This window comes from Ranitomeya imitator, chromosome 7, assembly GCF_032444005.1.
Source record: "Ranitomeya imitator isolate aRanImi1 chromosome 7, aRanImi1.pri, whole genome shotgun sequence".
Lineage (NCBI taxonomy): Eukaryota > Metazoa > Chordata > Amphibia > Anura > Dendrobatidae > Ranitomeya > Ranitomeya imitator.
In genome coordinates this window covers 95926704-95952547 of record NC_091288.1, presented here as the reverse complement: position 1 = coordinate 95952547, position 25844 = coordinate 95926704, and the positions used below count along the sequence as shown (strand labels likewise).

The 25844-nt window shown below is 48.6% G+C and overlaps 1 protein-coding gene across 5 annotated transcripts in view; it reads right to left on the bottom strand.

The window, feature by feature from the left end:
• The window catches only part of PARD3B (par-3 family cell polarity regulator beta), a 2197040-nt gene that overhangs the window by 678430 nt on the left and 1492766 nt on the right, over positions 1–25844 (bottom strand). The gene's annotated exons all lie outside the window — the stretch shown is intronic.

Genomic DNA, 25844 nt, shown 5'->3' with positions numbered 1-25844 from the left:
TAAAGAAAATCTTGGTATGCAACTATGCATATATCCACATTTGTATGTATTTGCATAATCTTTTTATGTGATTTACAGGCACTCGTTCATTATTCATCTTCATTATGCTCTTCTATCTTTTAGTATGCCTTTTTCACATAGAAGTTCATATTGATCTACTTGTTTATCATACACTGACATTTCATTGCACTATTATGTCCCCTCCCACCATCTGCAGATGCCATTTCTAGGGGCCGCTCTCACCTACGTAAAAAAATTGTTTCTATGTTGATCTACAAAAGTAGTACGAGTGTCATGAGAGTATAATGCAATTTTTCTCAACTAGCATCCATTTGACATCGGTATGATATGCGTATGCAATCGTTTTTAACATCATCTTTTACATACAGTAATCCTTATGTAATTTTAAGCTAGTTTTCTAATAAAGCAGTCTTATATAGATAGACAGATCGGTTGAACATTAGATAGATGACGTGGTTTTCCCTTATTTTTAATAACCAGCAAAGGCTAAGTAGGCTGGGAAGGGCCATATGGACGTCGACGGACCATGTGGATTATTTTTTATGTTAATAAATGCGTAAAAGAGGGTAATTATTGGGAAGTGGGCTTTTTTTACCAGGCAATCAGGAAGAGCCAAGGCTAAGTGGTATAAATGGCGCATCCAATGGATGCACCATTTCTGGGGCGGCTGAGGGCCTGTTCTATTAGGCTGGGAAGGGGCCAATATCCATGGCCCATAGAAGTCTATTAATATCAGCCTGCAGCTGTCTGTTTAACCTTTGTTGGTTATTAAAAAATAGTGGTGAACCATCATCATTTTTATAGGGTACCCCGTTTAATAACCAGAAAAGGCTATGCAAACAGCTATGAGTAGTGTTGAGCATTCCGATACCGCAAGTATCGGGTATCGGCCGATATTTGCGGTATCGGAATTCCGATACCGAATTCCGATACTTCCCGCGTATCGGATACCGGAATCGGAAGTTCCCAGAATTCAAACTGAACGCAGCAGCCAATGAGGAATGAATGGAAGTGTGGGCACATCCTGTTTAGCATGGTGGGCATGTAAGTACTGGCAAGGCTGTGATTGGCTGCTGAAATGATGTCACTCTGCACTATAAAAAACGCTGCCGCCATTTTGCGCTCACTCTGCTGTGATTTCAGTTAGGGACTGGACGCTGTGTTCTAACTGAGGGCCAGTTGAGATAGCTAATTGCTTTATTTTCCTTTCCCAAGGCTAATTTAGCAAAACGCTGTGTGTTCTTCACTGTTCACCTTGCTCTTGCCTTGCAGCGCTGTTTTAACAGCGTTCTGCAAGGTCTCTGTGTGTGTGTGTGCAGCTCACTCTGTAGTCTGTGTGCAGCCATATACCCGGTTGTATTCAGCTCAGGGGGGGTTCACACTGCCTCACACAGTTGTCCTTTTTTGCTCATAGTGCACCCTGCTGCACATTTTTTCTCAAATTTCCTATTAGTGTCTTTCCACCCGTCTCCAGCTAAATTGTGGAAAAACACTACATAGGATAACCTAGAGGGGGGTTTTGGGGCCTTGCAGCGCCGTTTACGGCTGTCTGCACGGTCTCTGTGTGAGCGCAGCTCGCCCTGTAGTCTGTGTGCAGCCATAGCCGGTTGGATTCAGCTCAGGGTTCGTTACTGCCTCATACCTTGAAAAAAATTTCCCTTTTTTTCAAATAGTGCAGCCTGTTTAAAATTTTTTAAAAAAATTTACTATTAGTGTTTTTCCACCCGTCTACAGCTAAATTGTGGAAAAACACTACATAGGATAACCTAGAGGGGGTTTTTTGGGCCTTGCAGCGCCGTTTACGGCTGTCTGCACGGTCTCTGTGTGAGCGCAGCTCGCCCTGTAGTCTGTGTGCAGCCATAGCCGGTTGGATTCAGCTCAGGGTGCGTTACTGCCTCATACCTTGAAAAAAAATTTCCTTTTTTCAAATAGTGCAGCCTGTTTAAAATTTAAAAAAAAAAATTCCTATTAGTGTCTTTCCACCCGTCTCCAGCTAAATAGTGGAAAAACACTACATAGGATAACCTAGAGGAGGGTTTTTGGGCCTTGCAGCGCCGTTTACGGCTGTCTGCACGGTCCCCGTGTGAGTTAAACTTGCTCTGTAGTCCGATCTGCAGAAAAAAAAAAAAGGAAAGTTCACCAAACACAACGAAACACTTGTGTAGGCCACATTTGAAAAATAATAAAGTTTAGTCCACACTTTACAACATTAGTGTTTCTTACACCTGTTAGGAGGAGCATTTCAGGAATAAGCACACTAAGGCCTTAGTACTTTTCTGCTTATCTTTATCTGTCAACCAAGATGAAGAGGGCAGGGAGTAAGGCACGTGGGCGTGGGCGCGGAGCAGGGAGAGGAGCAGGGAGAGGACGTGGTGATTTTGTGCCTGCTGCGGGCACCGGTGACTCGTCGTCACTCAGTTTCAGCAGGGAACAGTCCTTCATGCGCAGCTTTGTCGGAGAGCGCCGTGCACCGCTGCTGCGTGAAGACCAAATTGAAGCCGTTGTCGGGTGGATGGCAGCTAACGCCTCGGCATCGACTTCAGTTAGTGCCACATCCTCTCAGGCACAGAGCACTGGAGAGCAGCCATCTGTCTCTTCACCACCTGCCAAATTGGCCAGGCAGTCAGAGAGCCCAGGACAGGAGCCGTCTCTACTTCTGTTCTCTGAATCTCTTGGCTTGGAAACAGGGGGCCAGCCAAGCAGCATTGGAGAAATGGAAGAAGAGGCAGTGTGCAGTGATGCCCAACAGCTTTGTCTCTCTGACTCTGAAGAGGCGGGTGGGCCAGTGCCTCCGGTGACCACAGCGCAGTACGCATCTGATGATGAAACTCAGGTGCCGCTTTCTGGTGCGTACTGTGCTGCTGAGACTACCCAGGAGGAGCAGTTGGTGGCAGAGGGTAGTGGACATGATGAGGTCGTTGACCCATCGTGGCGTGAGGAACAGGAAGGTGGTGGGAGCAGCTCTGAGGAAGAGATTCCCCTTACGGGCCAAAGAGGGAGAGGGAGGGGGAAGACTGCGGAGCCTGTAGCCTCCACTTTGGCACCCGTTAGGAGCCTGTCTCTTTCCAAAGCCAAAAAGGGCGCTCCCAAGACTTGCAGTGCCTGGTCCTTTTTTGACACAGTTGCAGATGACATTTGTTTTGTCAAATGCAAGCTGTGTCATCAGAAAGTAAAAAGAGGGAAAAATGTCAGCAACCTCAATACAACAAATATGTGGAAACATGTGCGGACCAGGCACGCGGTGGAGTTACAGAAACACACTGAAGATGTAGGCCAACCAACAGCGGCAGCTACCACCTCTTCAGCTCGTGTTGCCTCTTCCTCCAGCTCACGCACAGCTGGTTTGGCTTCCTCCCAGGATCGCCATGGAAGAACCTCTGGCACTGTTGTCCAGAGACCTTGTGTAATTCCACCCACAGCACCACCTTCCCAGTCATCCTCACACTCCCAGTCTACTCTACAGCCATCGGTAGTACAGGCATGGGAGAAAAGGCGGGCATTCTCGGCCAACCACCCCCGAGCACAGGCTCTGAATGCAGGCATTGCCAAACTGTTGTCCCTGGAAATGCTCTCATTCAGGCTGGTGGAGACTGACATCTTCCGTGACTTGATGGCATTGGCAGTCCCACAGTACAAGGTGCCCAGCCGCTTTTACTTCAGCAGGCAAGCTGTCCCTGCCCTGCACAGGCATGTTGAGGGAAACATAAAACATGCGCTACTGAACGCCGTCAGTAGCAAGGTCCACCTCACCACCGATGCGTGCACCAGTCAGCATGGACAGGGGCGATACGTTTCCCTCACTGCCCATTGGGTTAATGTTGTTGAGCCAGGTACAGATCGTGCGAGTGGCGCAGGACGTGTCCTGTCCACACCAAGGATTGCAGGAATCCAGTCTGTACGCATTGACTCCTCCTCTTACACAAGTTCCTCAGAATCATCTCTGCAGGATCCATCACAGTCCACCTCCACATGGACCCGTGAACGTTTACCTATGACAGACATGAGCACAGCCGTGGCCAAACGTCAGCAGGCCGTCTTGAAACTAGTTTCATTGGGGAATCGAAGCCACACAGCGCAGGAGCTCTGGAATGCCATCAAGCAGGAGAGCGATGTGTGGTTACTGCCAGCGAATCTCCAGCCAGGCATGGTAGTGTGTGACAATGGCCGAAATCTGGTGGCAGCTTTGGCCCTTGGCAACCTCACTCACATCCCATGTCTGGCACATGTGCTCAATTTGGTTGTGCAGAGTTTTCTGAGGGACTATCCGGATCTTGATGCCCTGCTGCACAAGGTCCGCCTAGAGTGTGCTCACTTGCGGTGTTCCAGCTTGGCAAGATCCCGCATTGCTGCTCTGCAGTGCCGATTCCGCCTTCCGGAACACCGCATCATATGTGACCTACCTACCCGGTGGAATTCCACGTTACATATGTTGGAGCGGTTGTGTGAGCAGCAGCAAGCAGTTATGGAGTACCAGCTGCATCAGGCGCAAAGAAGTCGCAGTCAGCGCCGATCAGACTTCACAACCACAGAGTGGGCCACTATGAAGGACGTCTGCCAGGTTTTGCGTCCTTTTGATTATTCCACGCGGATGGCAAGTGCAGATGATGCACTAGTCAGCATGACTGTCCCCCTTATCTGCCTGCTTCAGCAAACTTTGCAAGGGTTAAGGGATGATGTTGTGGAAGAGGTGGAGGATGAGGAGTCACCTTTTCCATCAGCTTCTGGAGAGTCAGCGCCACGTGGTTCCTCACAAAGGGGTACGCAGGGGCCACTTTGTGAGGAGGATGAGGAGGAGTCAATGGAGGAGGAAGAGCTCCGTCCAGAGGAGGGAGCGACACAATTGTCCAGTGGTCAGTGTGTACAGCGAGGGTGGGGTGATGACGAGCGGGCAGAGATCATGTCTCAAGCAGGGGACAGCATTTCTGGGCCAGTTGGCAGTCTGCAGCACATGGTGGATTTCATGCTGCAGTGCCTGAGAAACGACCGCCGCATCGACCACATTCTCAACATGCCTGATTATTGGGTGTTCACCCTCCTCGATCCTCGCTACCGGGACAACGTCCAAAACCTCATCCCAGCGTTGACCCGGGAGCGTAAATTGCGGGAGTACCACGACACACTGGTGAATTCCATCATCTTCTCCGTCCAACTGAGAGGAGTGCTGCTAGTGCTTTACAAAGCAGCTCAGTGCGTCGAGGCAGTGGTGGAGGCTCTGCCCAAAGAGGGAGCAGAAGCAGTGCCTCTGCCCAAGGCAAGCCCAGTATGGCACAACTCTGGCACACTTTTGTGTGCCCGCCCCAAATGTCTACACCATCACCGGCGGCTCCAGTCAGCAGGAGGCAACGGTTCCGTCAGATGGTGACAGACTACATGGCTTGCCCTCTTACTGTACTCCCAGACGGCTCTTCCCCGTTCAAGTTTTGGGTCTCTAAGCTGGATACATGGCCAGAGCTAAGCCAGTATGCATTGGAGGTGCTGGCTTGCCCTGCGGCTAGTGTCTTATCGGAACGTGTCTTTAGTGCCGCAGGTGGTGTACTAACAGACCGTCGCATGCGACTATCCTCCGATAACGTTGACCGGCTTACTTTCCTGAAAATGAACCAGGCCTGGATCTCGCAGGAATTTGCCACTCCTCTGCCTGATTAAGTAATTGGGTGTCATCCAGGTCTCCTGATGTGTTCATCTTTCTACCACCTGAACTGCTATTCCTGGGCTCCAACACCGCCAGTTGCGGCTCAGAAGTGCAGGCTGCACAGTAAAAACATACGACCCAGTGTTATTGGGTTTCAGTAACGTCTGCTGATCCCCAGCTGTGTAGCCGGCAATGTGTCCTGCGACCGCCACGCTGGCACAACAACCTAAATGTAAGGGAACCTGTCCCCCCTTCCTCCCCGGCGTTTGTCACTGAAAGAGCCATCTTGTGCAGCAGTAATGCTGCACAAGGAAAAGGTAGCTCTTTTATTTTAGCTCCTTGCACACGCAGAACTTAACACTTATAAAATGTGTTCACTGATACCGTTATACCGTCCCGGAGCTGGGACTTTCCTTCGTAATGTGACACAGCACAGCCGTCATTCCTACCCCCTTGGTGCCATGCGCTGCCTCCTCAACGTTGTTTTAAGCTGTCACGGAGCCTGCGCTGTTCTGTTATCCCTTGGCCATGCCCTATTTGCGCTGCCTGTCTTCTGACATACTTTAGTGTCAGGCTGGCTGCGCCTGTGCGGCCGCGCTGCCCGAGATCCCGCCTCACAGTGTCTTCTGATTGAATCACACTGCGGGCCTTGGATCCATGGGCATGCGCAGTGCATATCTTCCCCTCGGGCTCTCGCTCATCTCCCTCCGCCTTCTTTAGACTGTGCGCCGTCAGCTGATCCCTAATAGCAAGCCACGGCCGTGACACCGCACAGTCTGAAGAAGAGGGAAGGAGGGGAGTGAGAGTCGAGGATATGCACTGTGCATGCCCATGGATCCAAGGCCCGCAGTGGGATTACGTTAGACGACACTGCGAGGTGGGATCTGGAGCAGCGTGGACGCACAGGCACGGACAGCCTGACACCAAATTATGTCAGAAGACAGGCAGCGCTAATTGGGCATGGCCAAGGGATAACAGAATAGCGCAGGCTCCGTGACAGCTTAAAACAACGCTGAGGAGGCAGCGCACGGCACCAAGGGGATAGGAATGACAGCTGTGCTGTGTCCCATTACGAAGGAAATTCGCACCTCCGTGATGGTTTTACGGTATAAGGGGACACATTTTTAGTGTTTACTTCTGTGTTTGCAAGGAGCATAATTAAAAGAGCAACCTTTTCCTTTTGCATCCTTAGTGCTGCACAAGATGGCTCTTTCAGCTACAAACGTCTTGGGGGGGGGTTAAAGGTTCCTTTTCAACTTGCTCCAATCAGGCTTCGGCCTACACTCTGTTCCTCTGCTCCTCCTGCTGTCCCTGGGCTCTAACACCGCCAGTTACATAGTTACATAGTTACATAGTTATTAAGGTTGAAGGAAGACTATATGTCCATCTAGTTCAACCCATAGCCTAACCTAACATGTTGATCCAGAGGAAGGCAAAAAAAAACCCATGTGCAAAGAGTAAGCTCCACATTGGGGAAAAAAATTCCTTCCCGACTCCACATACGGCAATCAGACTAGTTCCCTGGATCAACACCCTATCAAGGAATCTAGTGTATATACCCTGTAACATTATACTTTTCCAGAAAGGTATCCAGTCCCCTCTTAAATTTAAGTAATGAATCACTCATTACAACATCATACGGCAGAGAGTTCCATAGTCTCACTGCTCTTACAGTAAAGAATCCGCGTCTGTTATTATGCTTAAACCTTTTTTCCTCCAACCGCAGAGGATGCCCCCTTGTCCCTGTTTCAGGTCTATGATTAAAAAGATCATCAGTTGGTGCCTGGAAGTGCTGTCTGCACAGTCAACAGTCGCTCCTCTGTTATTGGGGTTCAGTAACGTCAGCTGATCCCCAGCTGTGTGTGCGGCAATACCTCCAATCTGCTTCTCCTGCTGTCCCTGGGCTCTAACACCGCCAGTTGGTGCCTGGAAGTGCTGTCTGCACAGTCAACAGTCGCTCCTCTGTTATTGGGGTTCAGTAACGTCAGCTGATCCCCAGCTGTGTGTGCGGCAATACCTCCAATCTGCTCCTCCTGCTGTCCCTGGGCTCTAACACCGCTAGTTGGTGCCTGGAAGTGCTGTCTGCACAGTCAACAGTCGCTCCTCTGTTATTGGGGTTCAGTAACGTCAGCTGATCCCCAGCTGTGTATCCGGCAACGTGTCATGCGACCGCCACGCTGGCACAACTAAAATGTAAGGGGACCTGTCCCCCCCCCTAGGCATTTGTTACTGAAAGAGCCACCTTGTGCAGCACTAATACTGCACAAGGAAAAGGTCGCTCTTGAAATTATGCTCCTTGCAAACGCTGAACTACACACTCATGTAATGTGTCCCCTCACACCGTCAAACTGTCCCTGAGGTGGGACTTTCCTTTGTAATGTGACGCAGCACAGCCGTCATTGCTACCCCCTTGGCACCGTGCGCTGCCTTCTTAGCGTTGTTTGATTCCGTCCTGGACCCTGCGCTGTTATGTTATCCCTTGGCCATGCACAGTTTGCGCTGCCCGTCCTCTGACATCATTTGTTGTCGTCCTGGCTGCGCCTGTGCGTCCATGCTGCCCGAAATCCCACCTCGCAGTGTCGTCTAATGTGATCCCACAGTGGGCCTGGTATCCATGGCCATGCGCAGTGCATATACTAGCCTCTCACTCCCCTTCTTCACGCTTCTTCAGACTAGGCGGCGTCAGCTGATCCCTAATAGCATGCCACGGCCGTGACGCCGAACAGTCTGAAGAAGCAGGAAGGAGGTGAGTGAGAGGCGATGATATGCACTGCGCATGCCCATGGATCCCTGGCCCGCAGTGGGATTACATTAGATGACACTGCGAGGTTGGATCTCGGGCAGCTTGGACGCACAGGCACTGCCAGCCTGACACCTAAATGATGTCAGAAGACGGGCACCGCTAACTGTGCATGGCCAAGGGATAACATTACAGCGCGGGCTCCATGACAGAACCAAACAACGTTGAGGAGGTGGCGCACGGCACCAAGGGGGTTGGAATGACGGCTGTGCTGTGTCACATTACAAAGGAAAGTCCCACTTCCGGGACGGTTTGACGATGTGAGGGGACACATTATATGAGTGTGTACTTCAGCGTTTGCAAGGAGCATAATTTTCGGAGCCACCATTTTCCATGTGCAGTATTACTGCTGTACAAGATGGCTCTTTCAGCAACAAATGCCTGGGGGGGGGGTTAAAGGTTCCCTTTCAACTTGCTCCACTGCAGGCTTCGGCCTACACTCTGCTCCTCTTTGATTCCCTGGGTTTCAACACTGTCAGTTGCCACCTGGAAGTGTTGTCTACACAGAAAAAACACTAGCTGATGTGTCAGTGGGGTTCAGCACCGCCAGCTGTTCCCCTGCTGTGTAGTCGGCAACGTGTCCAGCACAAGCCACGCTGACACAACAGAACAAAAGCTGCCACCAGTGCAGGCTTCGGCCTACACTCTGCTCCTCTCCTCCTCCTGCTGCCCCTGGGCTCAAACACCGCTAGTTTTTGCCCGGAAGTGCTAGCTGCACAGAGAAAAACAACAGCCAATGTGTTAGTGGGGTTCAGCACTGCCAGCTGTTCCCCTGCTGTGTAGCCGGCATCGTGTCCAGCACAAGCCACGCTGGCACAACAGACCAAATGCTGCCACCAGTGCAGGCTTCGGCCTACACTTTGCTCCTCTCCTCCTCCTGCTGCCCCTGGGCTCAAACACCGCTAGTTTTTGCCCGGAAGTGCTAGCTGCACAGAGAAAAACAACAGCCAATGTGTTAGTGGGGTTCAGCACCGCCAGCTGTTCCCCTGCTGTGTAGCCGGCATCGTGTCCAGCACAAGCCACGCTGGCACAACAGACCAAATGCTGCCACCAGTGCAGGCTTCGGCCTACACTTTGCTCCTCTCCTCCTCCTGCTGACCCTGGGCTCTAACACCGCCAGTTTTTGCCCGGACATGCTAGCTGCACAGAGAAAAACACCAGTCAATGTGTCAGTGGGGTTCAGCACCGCCAGCTGTTCCCCTGCTGTGTAGCCGGCATCGTGTCCAGCACAAGCCACGCTGGCACAACAGACCAAATGCTGCCACCAGTGCAGGCTTCGGCCTACACTTTGCTCCTCTCCTCCTCCTGCTGACCCTGGGCTCTAACACCACCAGTTTTTGCCCGGACATGCTAGCTGCACAGAGAAAAACACCAGTCAATGTGTCAGTGGGGTTCAGCACCGCCAGCTGTTCCCCTGCTGTGTAGCTGGCAACGTGTCCTGCAAATGCCATGCAGGCACCTGAACTGAAATTAAAGGGAACCAGCCCCCACCCCCCAGGTGTATCTATGTATAACAGCCACCTTGTACAGCAGTACTGCTGCTTTTGTACAAGGTGGCTGACTTTTTCTCCTTGCCCACGTTTAAATAAACACGTACTAAATGTGTCTCATTGAGACCATTCCACTGTCCCTGAGGTGTGACTTTCCTTTCTAATGATACGCAGCACCACCCTTGGTAGCGCTGCCCGTCTTTTGACATCATTGGTTAGCTGGCTGCGCCTGTGCGTCTGCCCTGCTCGAAACAACGCCCCTCGGTGTCTTATTTTTTAGGACAGCGAGGGTGTGATTGATGGGCATGTGCAGTGCATATGTTTGCCTGTGCTCACTCATCTCCTTCCGCCTTCTTCAGACTGGGTGGCCTCATGGCCGCGGCATGCGATAAGGGATCAGATGAGGCCGCCCAGTCTGAAGCAGGTGTACGGACATGTGTGAGCGGCAAACATATTTACTGCACAAGGCCACGAATCCCAGCCACGCAGTGTGATTTTTTGAAAACACACTGTGGGTCTGGGATTCATGTCCATCGCTAACCGCAACGGCCGACATGAAATGAGGTCAGAAGACAGGAAGCGCTCACAGCGCATGGCCAAGGGATAACAAGAGCGCAGACTCCTGTACAGCAAATAACAACGCTCAGGAAGCTACGCCCAGCACCTAGGTGTAAATTTTTACACCAGTGCTGCGTCTCCTTAAAAAGACAAGTCACGCCTCCACTACTGTTTTACAGTATAATGGGCTAAATAGTGTACGTGTTTTATTCAGCGTGTGCAAGGAGCAAAAGTAATAGAGCAACCTTTTACTTGTGCAGCATATATGCTGCACAAGGTGTGGCTCTTGTACCTTGCAACACCTGAGGGGGGGGTTAAAGGTTACCTTTGAAATTGGTTCAACTAGGCTTCGGCCTACACTCTGCTCCTCTCCTCCTCCTGCTGACCCTGGGCTATAACACCGCCAGTTGTAGCCTGGAAGTGCTAGCTGTACAGAGAAAAACACCCGCCAATGTGTTAGTTGGGTTCAGCACCGCCAGCTGTTCCCCTGCTGTGTAGCCGGCAACGTGACCTGCAAACGCCACACAGGCACATGAACTGAAATTGAAGGGAGCCTGCCCCCCACCCCCAGGTGTTTCTATGTATAACAGCCACCTTGTACAGCAGTAATGCTGCATTTGTACAAGGTGGCTGACTTTTTCTACTTGCCCACGTGGAACTCAACACGTACAAAATGTGTCTCATTGAGACCATTCCACTGTCCCTGAGGTGTGACTTTCCTTTCTAATGATACGCAGCACCCCCCTTGGTAGCGCTTCCCGTCTTCTGACATCATTGGTTGGCTTGTTGCGCCTGTGCGTCCGCCCTGCCTGAAACAATGCTCCTCGTTGTCTTACTTATTTTGACTGCGAGGGTGTGATTGATGGGCACGAGCAGTGCATATCTTCGCCTGTCTTAACTCATCTCCTTCCGCCTTCTTCAGACTGTCCGGCCTCATGGCCACGGCAAGTGAGAAGGGATCAGCTGAGGCCGCCCAGTCTGATGCAGGTGTAAGGACATGAGTGACAGGCGAAAAAATTTACTGCGCAAGGGAACGAATCCCAGCCCCGTAGTGTGACTTAAAGAAAAGACACTTCGGTTCTGGGTTTCATGGCCATCGCTAACCGCACCGGCCAACATGAAATGAGGTCAGAAGACAGGCAGCGCTCACAGCGCATGGCCAAGGGATAACAAGAGCGCAGACTCCTGTACAGCAAATAACAACGCTCAGGAAGCTGCGCCCATGCACCAAGGTGTTATTTTGGACACCTGTGCTGCGTCTCCTTAAAAAGACAAGTCACGCCTCTACTACTGTTTGACAGTATAATGGGCTAAATAGTGTATGTGTTTTATTCAGCGTGTGCAAGGAGCAAAATAAATAGAGCAACCTTATACTTGTGCAGCATTAATGCTGCACAAGGTGTGGCTCTTGTACCTTGCAACACCTGAGGGGGGGTTAAAGGTTACCTTTGAAATTGGTTCAACTAGACTTCGGCCTACACTCTGCTCCTCTCCTCCTCCTGCTGACCCTGGGCTCTAACACCACTAGTTTTTGCCCGGAAATGCGCGCTGCACAGAGAAAAACACCTGCCAATGTGTTAGTGGGGTTCAGCACTGCCAGCTGTTCCCCTGCTGTGTATCCGGCATCGTGTCCAGCACAAGCCACGCTGGCACAACCGACCAAAAGCTGCCACCAGTGCAGGCTTCGGCCTACACTCTGCTCCTCTCCTCCTCCTGGGCTCAAACACCGCTAGTTTTTGCCCGGAAATGCGCGCTGCACAGAGAAAAACACCCGCCAATGTGTTAGTGGGGTTCAGCACCGCCAGCTGTTCCCCTGCTGTGTAGCCGGCATCGTGTCCAGCACAAGCCACGCTGGCACAACCGACCAAAAGCTGCCACCAGTGCAGGCTTCGGCCTACACTTTGCTCCTCTCCTCCTCCTGCTGACCCTGGGCTCAAACACCGCTAGTTTTGGCCCGGAAGTGCTAGCTGCACAGAGAAAAACACCAGAAAAAGTGTTAGTGGGGTTCAGCACCGCCAGCTGTTCCCCTGCTGTGTAGCCGGCAACGTGTCCTGCAAACGCCACACAGGCACATGAACTGAAATTGAAGGGAGCCTGCCCCCCACCCCCAGGTGTTTCTATGTATAACAGCCACCTTGTACAGCAGTACTGCTGCATTTGTACAAGGTGGCTGACTTTTTCTCCTTGCCCACGTGGAACTCAACACGCACAAAATGTGTCTCATTAGAGACCATTACAATGTCCCTGAGGTGTGACTTTCCTTTTTAATGACACGCAGCCCCCCCATTGTTAGCACTGCCCGTCTTCTGACACCATTGGTTGGCTGGCTGTGCCTGTGCGTCCGCCCTGCCCGACACAACGCCCCCCGTTGTCTCATATATTTTGACTGCGAGGGTGTGATTGATGGGCACGAGCAGTGCATATGTTCGCCTGTCTTCACTCCCCTCCTTCCGCCTTCTTCAGACTGTGAGGCCTCATGGCCGTGGCAGGCGATAAGGGATCAGCTGAGGCCGCCCAGTCTGAAGCAGGTGTAAGGACATGTGTGAGCGGCGAACATATTTACTGCACAAGGCCACGAATCCCAGCACCGCAGTGTGACTTTATGAAAAGGCACTGTGGGTCTGGGATTTATGGCCATCGTTAACCGTACCGGCCAACATGAAATGAGGTCATAAGACGGCCTGCACTAACAGGGTATTGCCAAGGGATAACACAAGAGCGCAGTCTCCTGTACTGCAAATAACAACGGTAAGGAATCTGCGCCCAGCACCTAGGTGTAAATTTTGACACCTGTGCTGCATCTTCTTCAAAAGAAAAGTCACGCCTCCACTACTGTTTGACAGTATAATGGGCTAAATAGTGTACATGTTTTATTCAGCGTGTGCAAGGAGCAAAATTAAGAGAGCAACCTTTGACTTGTGCAGCATTAATGCTGTTCAAGGTGTGGCGCTTGTACCTTGCAACACCTGAGGGGGGGTTAAAAGTTACCTTTGAAATTAGTTCAACTAGGCTTCGGCCTACACTCTGCTCCTCTCCTCCTCCTGCTGACCCTGGGCTCTAACACCGCTAGTTTTTGCCCTGAAGTGCTAGCTGCACAGAGAAAAACACCAGCCAATGTGTTAGTGGGGTTCAGCACCGCCAGCTGTTCCCCTGCTGTGTAGCCGGCATCGTGTCCAGCACAAGCCACGCTGGCACAACCGACCAAAAGCTGCCACCAGTGCAGGCTTCGGCCTACACTCTGCTCCTCTCCTCCTGCTGCTGCCGCTGGGCTCAAACACCGCTAGTTTTGGCCCGGAAGTGCTAGCTGCACAGAGAAAAACACCAGCCAATGTGTTAGTGGGGTTCAGCAACGCCAGCTGTTCCCCTGCTGTGGAGCCGGCAACGTGACCTGCAAACGCCATGCAGGCACATGAACTGAAATTGAAGGAAGCCTGCCCCCCACCCCCAGGTGTTTCTATGTATAACAGCCACCTTGTACAGCAGTACTGCTGCATTTGTACAAGGTGGCTGACTTTTTCTACTTGCCCACGTGGAACTCAACACGTACAAAATATGTCTCATTGAGACCATTCCACTGTCCCTGAGGTGTGACTTTCCTTTCTAATGATACGCAGCACCATCCTTGGTAGCGCTTCCCATCTTTTGACATCATTGGTTAGCTGGCTGCGCCTGTGCGTCCGCCCTGCTCCAAACAACGACCCTCGGTTTCTTATTTATTTTGTCAGCGAGGGTGTGGTTTATGGGCACGAGCAGTGCATATGTTCGCCTGTCGTCACTCATCTCCTTCCGCCTTCTTCAGACTGTGCAGCCTCATGGCCGCGGCATGCGAGAAGGGATCAGCAGAGGCCGCCCAGTCTGAAGCAGGTGTAAGGACGTGTGTGAGCGGCCAAAATATTTACTGCTCAAGGACACGAATCCCAGCACCTCAGTGTGACTTTATGAAAAGGCACTGTGGGTCTGGGATTTATGGCCATCGTTAACCGCATCGGCCAACATGAAATGAGGTCATAAGACGGGCAGCGCTAACAGGGCATTGCCAAGGGATAACACAAGAGCGCAGACTCCTGTACAGCAAATAACAACGCTCAGGAAGCTGCGCCAAGCACCAAGGCGTTATTTGGGACACCTGTGCTGCGTCTCCTTAAAAAGCCAAGTCACGCATCCACTACAGTTTGACTGTAGAATGGGCTAAATTGTGTACGTCTTTCATTCAGCGTGTGCAAGTAGACAAATTAATAGAGCAACCTTTCACTTGTGCAGCATTAATACTGCACAAGGTGTGTCTCTTGTACTTTGTAACACCTGAGGGGGGGTTAAAGGTTTCCTTTGAAATTGGTTCAACTAGGCTTCGGCCTACACTCTGCTCCTCTCCTCCTCCTCCTGCTTCAACACGGGCTCTAACATCGCTAGTTTTTGCCCGCAAGTGCTAGCTGCACAGAGAAAAACACCCGCCATTGTGTTAGTGGGGTTCAGCAACGCCAGCTGTTCCCCCACTGTGTAGCCGGCAAAGTGTCCTGCAAACGCAACGCAGACACAAAGCTGCCTCCAGTGCAGGCTTCGGCCTACACTCTGCTCCCCCTACTTACCCTTTGCTCCAGCACCGCTAGTTGGGGCTCTAGGAAGACAATCTTTAATAGGCAACGCATCTGGGTTCCAGCACCGCCAGCTGGTTCTCGGCAGTGTTTTTGTCACGGGTACTCCCTCGTGCCCAGCCTGGTTCCAGCACCGTCAGCTGTTTCCGGGTTGTGTCAGGTTCACTGAGATGCCTATGCTTGCCCCGTCGTGGTGCTGTCGGGTTAGCCAACTCCAGGGTGCCTCCAGTTTAGGAGCTTCCTATGTGGGCTGCATGAATTGGTAGTCAAGGCTGGTTCTGTAGTGCCAGTAGGCCCAGCTCCCCCTGTAGGACTGTTGGGGTTCGGTAACTGTGGCTGCCTCGTGGACTAGCTGTTCTCTCCTCTCCTGTGGGCCTTCGGGTCCACCACCTGGTTCCAGCACCGTCAGCTGGTTCCGGGCCGAGCCTTTGGCTTAGGTGCCTCCTCCTGGGTATCCGAGTTCCGCCAACGCCTGGCGGTCCTCGGTAGTGCTTTTAAGCGCGGGCACCTACAGCTTAGTAACCGGGTTCCAGCACCGTCAGCTGGTCCTCGGTCGTGCCATTGGCTCTTGCACACTGGGGCAACGCATCCGGGTTCCAGCACCGCCAGCTGGTTCTCGGCAGTGTTTTTGTCACAGGTACTCCCTCGTGCCAAACCTGGTTTCAGCACCGTCAGCTGTTTCCGGGTTGTGTCAAACTCGCTGAGACGCCTATGCTTGCCCCGTCGTGTTGCGGTCGGGTTAGCCAACTCCAGGGTGCCTCCAGTTTAGGAGCTTCCTATGTGGGCTGCATGAATTGGTAGTCAAGGCTGGTTCTGTAGTGCCAGTAGGCCCAGCTCCCCCTGTAGGACTGTTGGGGTTCGGTAACTGCGGCTGCCTCGCGGCCTAGCTGTTCTCTCCTCTCCTGTGGGCCTTCGGGTCCACCACCTGGTTCCAGCACCGTCAGCTGGTTCCGGGTCGAGCCTTTGGCTTAGGTGCCTCCTCCTGGGTATCCAAGTTCCGCCAACGCCTGGTGGTCCTCGGTAGTGCTTTTAAGCGCGGGCACCTACAGCTTAGTAACCGGGTTCCAGCACCGTCAGCTGGTCCTCGGTCGTGCCATTGGCTCTTGCACACTGGGGCAACGCATCCGGGTTCCAGCACCGCCAGCTGGTTCTCGGCAGTGTTTTTGTCACAGGTACTCCCTCGTGCCAAACCTGGTTTCAGCACCGTCAGCTGTTTCCGGGTTGTGTCAAACTCGCTGAGACGCCTATGCTTGCCCCGTCGTGTTGCGGTCGGGTTAGCCAACTCCAGGGTGCCTCCAGTTTAGGAGCTTCCTATGTGGGCTGCATGAATTGGTAGTAAAGGCTGGTTCTGTAGTGTCAGTAGGCCCAGCTCCCCCTGTAGGACTGCTGGGGTTCGGTAACTGCGGCTGCCTCGCGGCCTAGCTGTTCTCTCCTCTCCTGTGGGCCTTCGGGTCCACCACCTGGTTCCAGCACCGTCAGCTGGTTCTCGGCAGTGTCTTTTGCTCTTGTACCTTCTGCTCCCCATCCTGGTTCCAGTACCGTCAGCTGGTTCCGGGCAGAGCCTTTGGCTTAGGTGCCTCCTTCTGGGTATCCAAGTTCCACCATCGTCAGGTGGTCCTTGGTAGTGCTTTCAGGCACGGGTACCTCCTGCTTAGTAACCGGGTTCCAGTAACGTCAGCTGGTCCTCGGTAGTTCCATTGGCTCTTGGACCTTCGGCTACCCATCCGGGTTCCAGTACCGTCAGCTGGTTCTCGGCAGTGTCTTTTGCTCTTGTACCTTCTGCTCCCCATCCTGGTTCCAGTACCGTCAGCTGGTTCCGGGCAGAGCCTTTGGCTTAGGTGCCTCCTTCTGGGTATCCGAGTTCCGCCAACATCAGGCGGTCCTTGGTAGTTCTTTTTAGCACGGGTACCTCCTGCTTAGTAACCGGGTTCCAGTAACGTCAGCTGGTCCTCGGTAGTTCCATAGGCTCTTGAACCTTCGGGTAGCCATCCGAGTTCCAGTTCCATCAGCTGGTTCTTGGCATTTTCTCAGCCTTCTTGTACCTTCTGCTACATTTCCAAGTTGAAGACCCTAACGTCGACGACCAGAAAGACCACCCCGATGACGACGACGACGATGGCGGAGACGACGACGGCGGAGACGACGACACTGGAGACGACAACCCTGGAGACGACGACATGGAAGACCGAGAAGCAGAAGAACAAGAGGCTGCAGAACAAAGAGCAGAAGAACATTAAGCATAACACTTAATATCAGAGCAAAAGATATTATCTAAATTATATGCAGAAGAAGACTAAGCAGTGTATGGGGGTGAGTTCGTTCCTCCTCGTGGTGCCCCTGGATAAAGCCTGATGCTGCAGGCCAAACTGAACGCGGACAAATGTAACTTTTGTGACTGGCAGAACGGAAGGTGTAATCTTCCAACTTTTATAGATAACAACTACGGGAATGCCTGTCACAAATGAGAATATGATAAAGAAGTAGAATAGGAAGAATAATAACAGTTGAATAAAATGAATATGTAGAGTAGGAAGAATAATAATAGTTGAATAAAATGAATATTAAGAATGTAATAAAGAAAAAAAGGTAAAGGATGAAGAAGAAGATGAATAAGGTGAAGAAGAAGTTGATGTCAAAGATGCTGATGATGATGAAGATGAAAGTGTGGGAAAAGTAAAAAAAAAAAGAAGGGGAAGGGCGTGGAATAGTGAAACATCAATATCTGACAAAATAAAAAAAAAATTTACATAGTCAATATCTTTGTCACTCCGAACGTCTTTAAAAAAAAAACAAAAACATGCTATTCTATTTGATTGGGCTAAACCTCTATGACTTTAATGTCTCCGCCACCTCCCCAAATACATCCTGCATTATTCTTAGTTGTTTTCCTTCAAGTAGAATGAACCTACAAGGAAAGAAAGGGTTTATTTTAATTCCGATATTTTGGTCCCATTGACTTGCATTGGGATCGGGTATCGGTATCGGCGATATTCGATATTTTTTGAATATCGGCCGATCCTATCCGATACTGATACTTTCCGATATCGGAAGGTATCGCTCAACACTAGCTATGAGCTGATATTAATAGGCTGGTAAGCTCTATGGTTATTGGGCCCTTCCCAGACTGTTAAGATCAGCTCACAGCTGTCTGCTTTCCTTTAGCTGGTTATTAAAAATAAGGGGGACCACACGCCATTTAATTCATTTATCTTTTAAATTTATTACCTAAAAAGAATACATGTACAGTAAAATACACATGGAAAGCACTGATTATATATCTCAGAGACATATTTCTATCTATTCTATTTATATATCTATTCTATCTATTCTGATGGTTCGGGCTGTGAATCTACTGTACTCATGAAATGCTGGGTTTCTTTTGAGATGTGTGTGTAAATATCGGACAGCACATGCATGGTCCATGTGCCTTGCAATTTTTTTCTCGCACCCATTGACGAGTCTCGTCTGATGTATTCGGCCACTGGCAACATAATGCTATTTTTTTTACTCATCCAGATTCCATATGAGAAACAGTACAGCACAAAATCATTGACAGAGCAGCACAGACTCATTGAATAACTTTAGCCAGAGTGCAATACGATTTTTTATATGGCCACTATTTGCTTTTTCCTGAAGTTTTAGTTTATACAGCACCATGGCATCAAAAAAATATATATTTATTTTATCTTAACACAATACGTTTTTCAGCAGAATAAACTCATTCTATAACACGATATCTATGTCATCTAATGCTGAGTCGGCTGTCAGTCAGTGTCGGGGCATGGTTAGTGTCGCCACTCACTATGCACAGAACAATGTCTGAAACTGTGCCTGTGCCAACCCTATGACTGAAAGACTGAGCCTGTTGGGAAGAATAAAGTGTATTTCCTCCCGGCAGCGGAGTTCTCAGTGCCTGACAGCTTCAGAACACTATTAACCTGCAAATTAACCACATATCTGCAGCTAATAGCTATTTTTTACATGTATGGTCCCCGATAAAAATGACAACACTCCTCCGAATGTAGTTCGACAAGCAAACAAAATACTAAAGATATCTATTACAGGTACGGCACGCTTCAGACTTATATTTCAGCATCATGCCCTGAAACCCATAGAGAACATTTTTTACAGTCTGAGACTAGGTTTTTCTTGCACTGTGCGGTAGTTTGTGGCAGGATTAGCTACTACATGTGCAGCGATGTCAGTTTGAGGATGTTCTTTACAGGGTGATATGTGAGCAGCTTTTTCAAGAGTATGGCTTCTATAAAAACCCTTTACTTATTTCAGACCCCAAACCAGACTATATACTTACCCTACACACTCCCAACTCAAGCTTCACCCATCACATCCATAGGCATCCATCACTTCACATCCAAAATAGCAATAACATTCTTCTAGAAGTCATGATCTTTCATCACTCTCTTCTATTAGAGTACGACACAAGGTGAGTGGAGTTAGCAAGAAGTTTTGAGCAGTGGCGATGTGTCTTCTCTTCTGCACGCACACTGTTTGCAGAGGACCAGAGTGGGAGTGCGCCAAAGAGAAGACAAATATCACTGCTGCTCAAAACATCTTCCTAGTGAATGCAGTGGGTGGCGCATGAGCAGATTAAGAACAAGGTGGATGACTTGGAAATGTGACTGCGCATGCACCGCCGGTGACATTTTGTTAAAGGTAATGTTGTTTTTAGTGACCACAGAAATTACTGTGCTGGCGAGATCTTTACAATAGGAGGGAAGTTACTGAAGGATATGTGACCTGTCATTCAAACAGGAGGATGAATATGGGACAAATGCACCAAGACAGACCCTGCCCACAGACCGCCCCAATGCACTGTGGTGTGAGCTATGCTTTTCTTATCCTGATGAAGAAGTCTGTAGTACTTTGAAACGCATTGACTGAGTAAAGTACTTTCAGTCTGGATTTGGGTTTATTATGTGGGATACAAGCAGAGCAGATTACCCGCAAATCCTCCTCATCTGTTTTATTTTTCCTTGACATCTTTACTTATCCTGATGTTTTAGACAAACTCATGAAATGTGACTTTAACCAAATGTCTATTTTTTTGGTTTATCTTACTCCAATTCCCACTGTAGTAAAGTTTCTGGAAGAGTTATTGGAACGTCCGCCAGGGCCGTGGGGTACTCGGTACCGGGTCTGGTACTTAAAGGGATGTGTCACGGCAGTAGTGACCCGGTTCATGGCTACCGGTATTTGCACTCAGTGTGAAGGAAGTTCAGTCAGAACTTCTCTCTCCAGCTCCTCACTTCGCCTTTGCTCCTTTCAGTCTCGTTACAAGTTGCTCTGCTCTCTTTTTCCTTCCCAGGAGCTGCAGAATCACTCCTCTGCACGGCCCCAACTTTCCTTCCTCACTCCTCGCTGTCCTCTCACCAGCTGACTAACTTTCCCCAACTGCCTAGCAACTGACTCCTCCTCCTGACCAGAGGGAGCAGCTGCAGCTCCTCTGAAGTCGGGTGTTGAGCTCCCCCCTCTGGCCTGGAGTCAGAATGGTGCTGTATGTGCTGAATACCTGTTAAAGGGATCCTTCCTCACTTCCAAGCATGGCATCACTCTACCAGTGAGGAAAGCAATGTCACTGTAAAAACCGGTTACCTGGTGTGTTACATTATTAATTTGGTGCATTGTTATTTGTGACTTTTGGTGGTAAAAAGATTGTAAAAACTGGTTACAGACAAAAAAAAGCATGTTGATTTTCACCAAGATCATAAAAAGTTAGACCTAAAAAACATCAGCGAACACCACGAGACAAAAAGAAAAAAAAGTGACTGCAATAAATCAAAATGATGAATTGAATTGGGCCCTTTGTGCTAACAGCCCAAAGGTAATGAATACCTGGAAAGTAAATTTGCATTGTTGTGCAGTATTAAGCTGGCCATATTCTTCGAGTAAAAGTTGGCTAAATTCGACTTCACTGCTGGGGGAACATATCAGATTTTAGTCCCTTCACTTCCATTTTTGTGCTTTCAATTTCTCCTCTTCTTCATCTAAAAATCATAACTTGTGAAAAAAATTGGAAATTAAGTGGGTATTGAACTTACAGCGTTCATTGTATGCTGATTTTACCTAGAAACCTGATTCTCAAACTCAATATGATTTTGGCGATGTCAAGCCTCAGTAATTTCTGTTTTATTTCCCGTAAGTGGGGAAAATAAATTCAGAAGTTTCCAAAAAAACAAAAACAATGTTGCCAAACATCTTTATTCTTTCACGTCTTTATTTTTAATATGGAAAAGATCTTTTATTTATTCTTTATTTTTTAGGGACTGTAACCTGCGATCATCCGGTTGCTTATACTATACATTGTAATGACAGAGTATTGAAGTATATAGTGCAAATCGCAGTTCTCCTTTGAAGGTCAGAAAATAGTTTAGCTTCACAGGATAACCAAGATGGCAGCAATGGGGTCCTTCAGCAGACCCCTGCTATCATAGTTATCCATTGGCACCTGAAAATCATGTTATTGATGGGTGTTCAATGGAAGTTAATAGTGACATCATTTAAATACCAATGTAGGAGATTCATATAGGCATCTAAATGGACAACGGCTAAGGTGCAGATGAAATAAGCTGATTTTGAGCCATCTACTCACATGTGGTCACCCCAGTGCAGGATTAGGCTTCTTTCACACTAGCGTCGGAATCTCCCCGTCGCAATGCGTCGGGGAGAGATTTTGATGCTAGCGTTTAGCGCATTGCACAATGGAGGCAGCGGATGCATTTCTCCGGCGCATCCGCTACCCCATTGTAAGGTGCGGGGAGGTGGGGGCGGAGTTCCGGCCGCGCATGCGCGGTCGGAAAAAGCGGTCCATCAGGAGAAAAAAACGTTACATGTAGCGTTTTTTGCTCCCGACGGTACGCAGAAGCACGACGCTTCCGTCGCTCGACGGATGTGACGTGTGGCAATCCGTCGCAAATGCGTCGTCAATGCAAGTCTATGGGGAAAAAAACGCATCCTGCAAGCACTTTTGCAGGATGCGTTTTTTCTGCAAAATGACGCATTGTGACGGATTGCAGAAAACGCTAGTGTGAAAGTAGCCTTACACAGTTATGTGCATATGCATGAAGGGGTTAAAATGTTCAAACCATTGCTCCCATGGGAGAAAAGGCACAGATAATTGTCTCTCAGTCTGTGAAAATCAAAGTAACAAATCTTTTGTGTACTATATACCTATAATGGAGGCTTAAGTATAGTAATAAATGCAAAAAAAGTTATATTAAGAAGACTCATCAGGTCAGTAGTTTTGGCTGGTTGTGAACACACCACATTTGAATTTTGATGCTAAATCATTGTAAAATAACGGATTATGATTTTTATGGACAATATAAGGCCAACCTCAAAATATGTTTTCGCCAAAATTTTTGTGTAAAACTGCTGGAATTTTCCAAAATGTATGCACAAATTGAAGTTTTGACTTTTATTTCCTGTTTAGCTTACCTCTGACAACTATTTAAGTAGAGGAGTAGCGGGCTCAGGTAGGACGGGACTTGGCCAGAGGCCCCAACAAATTCATCAGATTTTCTGCCAATATATGTAGTGTTCATTATGACATGTGTGCATTGCTGGCAGTGGAACATGACAATTGAAAGATGTGCCAAATTCAATATACAGGCGCCTGCCTTTTAATGAATTTGGTGCAAATTAGTCCAGTGCTCCTTTTTGTGAAGACTGGCACAGAAAACAAAAAAACTGTTTAGTGACTCAGTATAAACCAGTGGAAACATCTGATGCCTTGATAATAATTACATCATCTGTACAATACTAAGGAAACAACATACCAAAAAGGTGACCTTTTATTAGAAATGAAAAGCAGAAATAGAATTATTTTAGGAGTTCCAGGTGCTAGACAGTCTTCTTCAAAAGTGTTTCTATTTTAAAAATTATCTTGTGTGCACACATATTGTATTCTATTAACCCCTTCGCGACACGCGCCGTACTAGTACTGCGCTGCCGGCACTGCATTAGTGCCAGCAGCAGTACTAGTACGGCGCACCGATCACCGCGGTCTCGCGCTGAGCGCCGCGGTGATTGGGTGCGGGTGTCAGCTGTATATGACAGCTGACACCCCGCAGCAATGCCCACGATCGGCACTATCGCCGATCGCGGGCATTTAACCCCTCTGATGCCGCTGTCAGTAGTGACAGCGGCATAGAGGGGGATCGCGCAGGGACGGGGGCTCCCTGCGCTCTCCCACCGGAGCAACGCAATGAGATCGCGTTGCTCCGGTGACCCGGAAGGAGTCCCCGGATCCAAGATGGCCACCGGACTCCTTCTGGGTCATGAAGTGACCTGGCTAGCCGGCGCCTGCTGAGAGCAGGTGCTGGAAGCCAGCTAAGCTGCCTGTCAGATCGTTGATCTGACAGTGTGCTATGCACAGTGTCAGATCAACGATCTGATCTAATACAGTGATGTCCCACCCTGGGACAATGTTAGAAAGTAAAAAAAAAAAAATAGAATGTGTAAAAAAAAAAATAAAAAAAATCCCCAAATTAAAAAAAAAAAAACATTTCCCAATAAATCCATTTATTTATGTAAAAAAAAAAAAAAACAATAAATGTACACATATTTGGTATCGCCGCGTCCGTAACGACCTGCTCTATAAAACTATCCCACTAGTTACCCCTTCAGTGAACACCGCATAAAAAAAAAAAAAAAAAAACAAGGCAAAAAACAAAGCTTTATTATCATACAGGCGAACAAAAAGTGGAATAACACGCGATCAAAACGACGGATATAAATAACCATGGTACCGCTGAAAACGTCATCTTGTCCCGCAAAAAAAAAAGCCACCATACAGCATCATCAGCAGAAAAATAAAAAAGTTATAGCTCTCAGAATAATGTGATGCAAAAACAATTATTTTTTTATATAAAATAGTTTTTATTGTGTAAAAGCGCCAAAACATAAAAAAAATTACATAAATGAGGTATCGCTAATCGTACTGACCCGAAGAATAAAACTGCTTTATCCATTTTACCACACGTGGAACGGTATAAACGCCCCCCCTAAAAGAAATTCAGGAATTGCTGGTTTTTGTTCATTCCGCCTCCCAAAAATCGGAATAAAAAGCGATCAAAAAATGTCATCTGCCCGAAAATGTTACCAATAAAAACGTCAACTCGTCCCGCAAAAAACAAGATCTCACATGACTCTGTGGGCCAAAATATGGATAAATTATAGCTCTCAAAATGTGGTGATGCAAAAACTATTTTTTGCAATAAAAAGCGTCTTTTAGTGTGTGACGGCTGCCAATCATAAAAATCCGCCAAAAAAACGCTATAAAAGTAAATCAAACCCCCCTTCATCACCCCCTTAGTTAGGGAAAAATAATAAAATGTAAAAAAATGTATTTATTTCCATTTTCCCATTAGTGCTAGGGTTAGGGCTAGGGTTAGGGTTAGGGTTAGGGTTGGGGTTAGGGTTTCAGTTATAATTGGGGGTTTCCACTGTTTAGGCACATCAGGGGCTCTCCAAACGCAACATGGCGTCCGATCTCAATTCCAGCCAATTCTGCTTTGAAAAAGTAAAACAGGGCTCCTTCCCTTCCGAGTTCTCCTGTGTGCCCAAACAGTGGTTCCCCCCAACATATGGGGTATCAGCGTTCTCAGGACAAGTTGGACAACAACTTTTGGGGTCCAATTTGTCCTGTTACCCTTGGGAAAATAAAAACATAGGGGATAAAATATCATTTTCGTGGAAAAAAAATATTTTTTATTTTCACGGCTCTGCGTTATAAACTGTAGTGAAACACTTGTTGGTTCAAAGCTCTCACAACACATCTAGATAAGTTCCTTTGGGGGTCTAGTTTCCAATATGGGGTCACTTGTGGGGGGTTTCTACTGTTTAGGTACATCAGGGGCTCTGCAAATGCAACATGACGCCTGCAGACCAATCCATCTAAGTCTGCATTTCAAATGGCGCTCCTTCCCTTCCGAGCTCTGCCGTGCACCCAAACAGTGGTTCCCCCCAACATATGGGGTATCAGCGTTCTCAGGACAAGTTGGACAACAACTTTTGGGGTCCAATTTGTCCTGTTACCCTTGGGAAAATAAAAACATAGGGGATAAAATATCATTTTCGTGGAAAAAAAAATATTTTTTATTTTCACGGCTCTGCGTTATAAACTGTAGTGAAACACTTGTTGGTTCAAAGCTCTCACAACACATCTAGATAAGTTCCTTTGGGGGTCTAGTTTCCAATATGGGGTCACTTGTGGTGGGTTTCTACTGTTTAGGTACATCAGGGGCTCTGCAAATGCAACATGACACCTGCAGTCCATTCCATCTAAGTCTGCATTTCAAACGGTGCTCCTTCCCTTCCGAGCTCTGCCATGCACTCAAACGGTGGTTCCCCCCCACATGTGGGGTATCAGCGTACTCAGGACAAATTGGACAATAACATTTGTGGTCCAATTTCTCCTGTTACCCTTGGGGAAAAAAATTGCGGGCTAAAACATCATTTTGTGGAAAGAAAAAATGATTTTTTAATTTTCACAATGCTACATTCTAAACTTTAGTGAAACAATTGGGGGTTAAAAGTGCTCACCACACATCTAGATAAGTTCCTTAGGGGGTCTTCTTTCCAAAATGGGGTCACTTGTGGGGGGTTTCCACTGTTAAGGCACGTCAGGGGCTCTCCAAATGCGACATGGCGTCCGATCTCAATTCCAGCCAATTTTGCATTGAAAAGTCAAATGGCACTCCTTCCCTTCCGAGCTCTGCCATGCGCTCAAA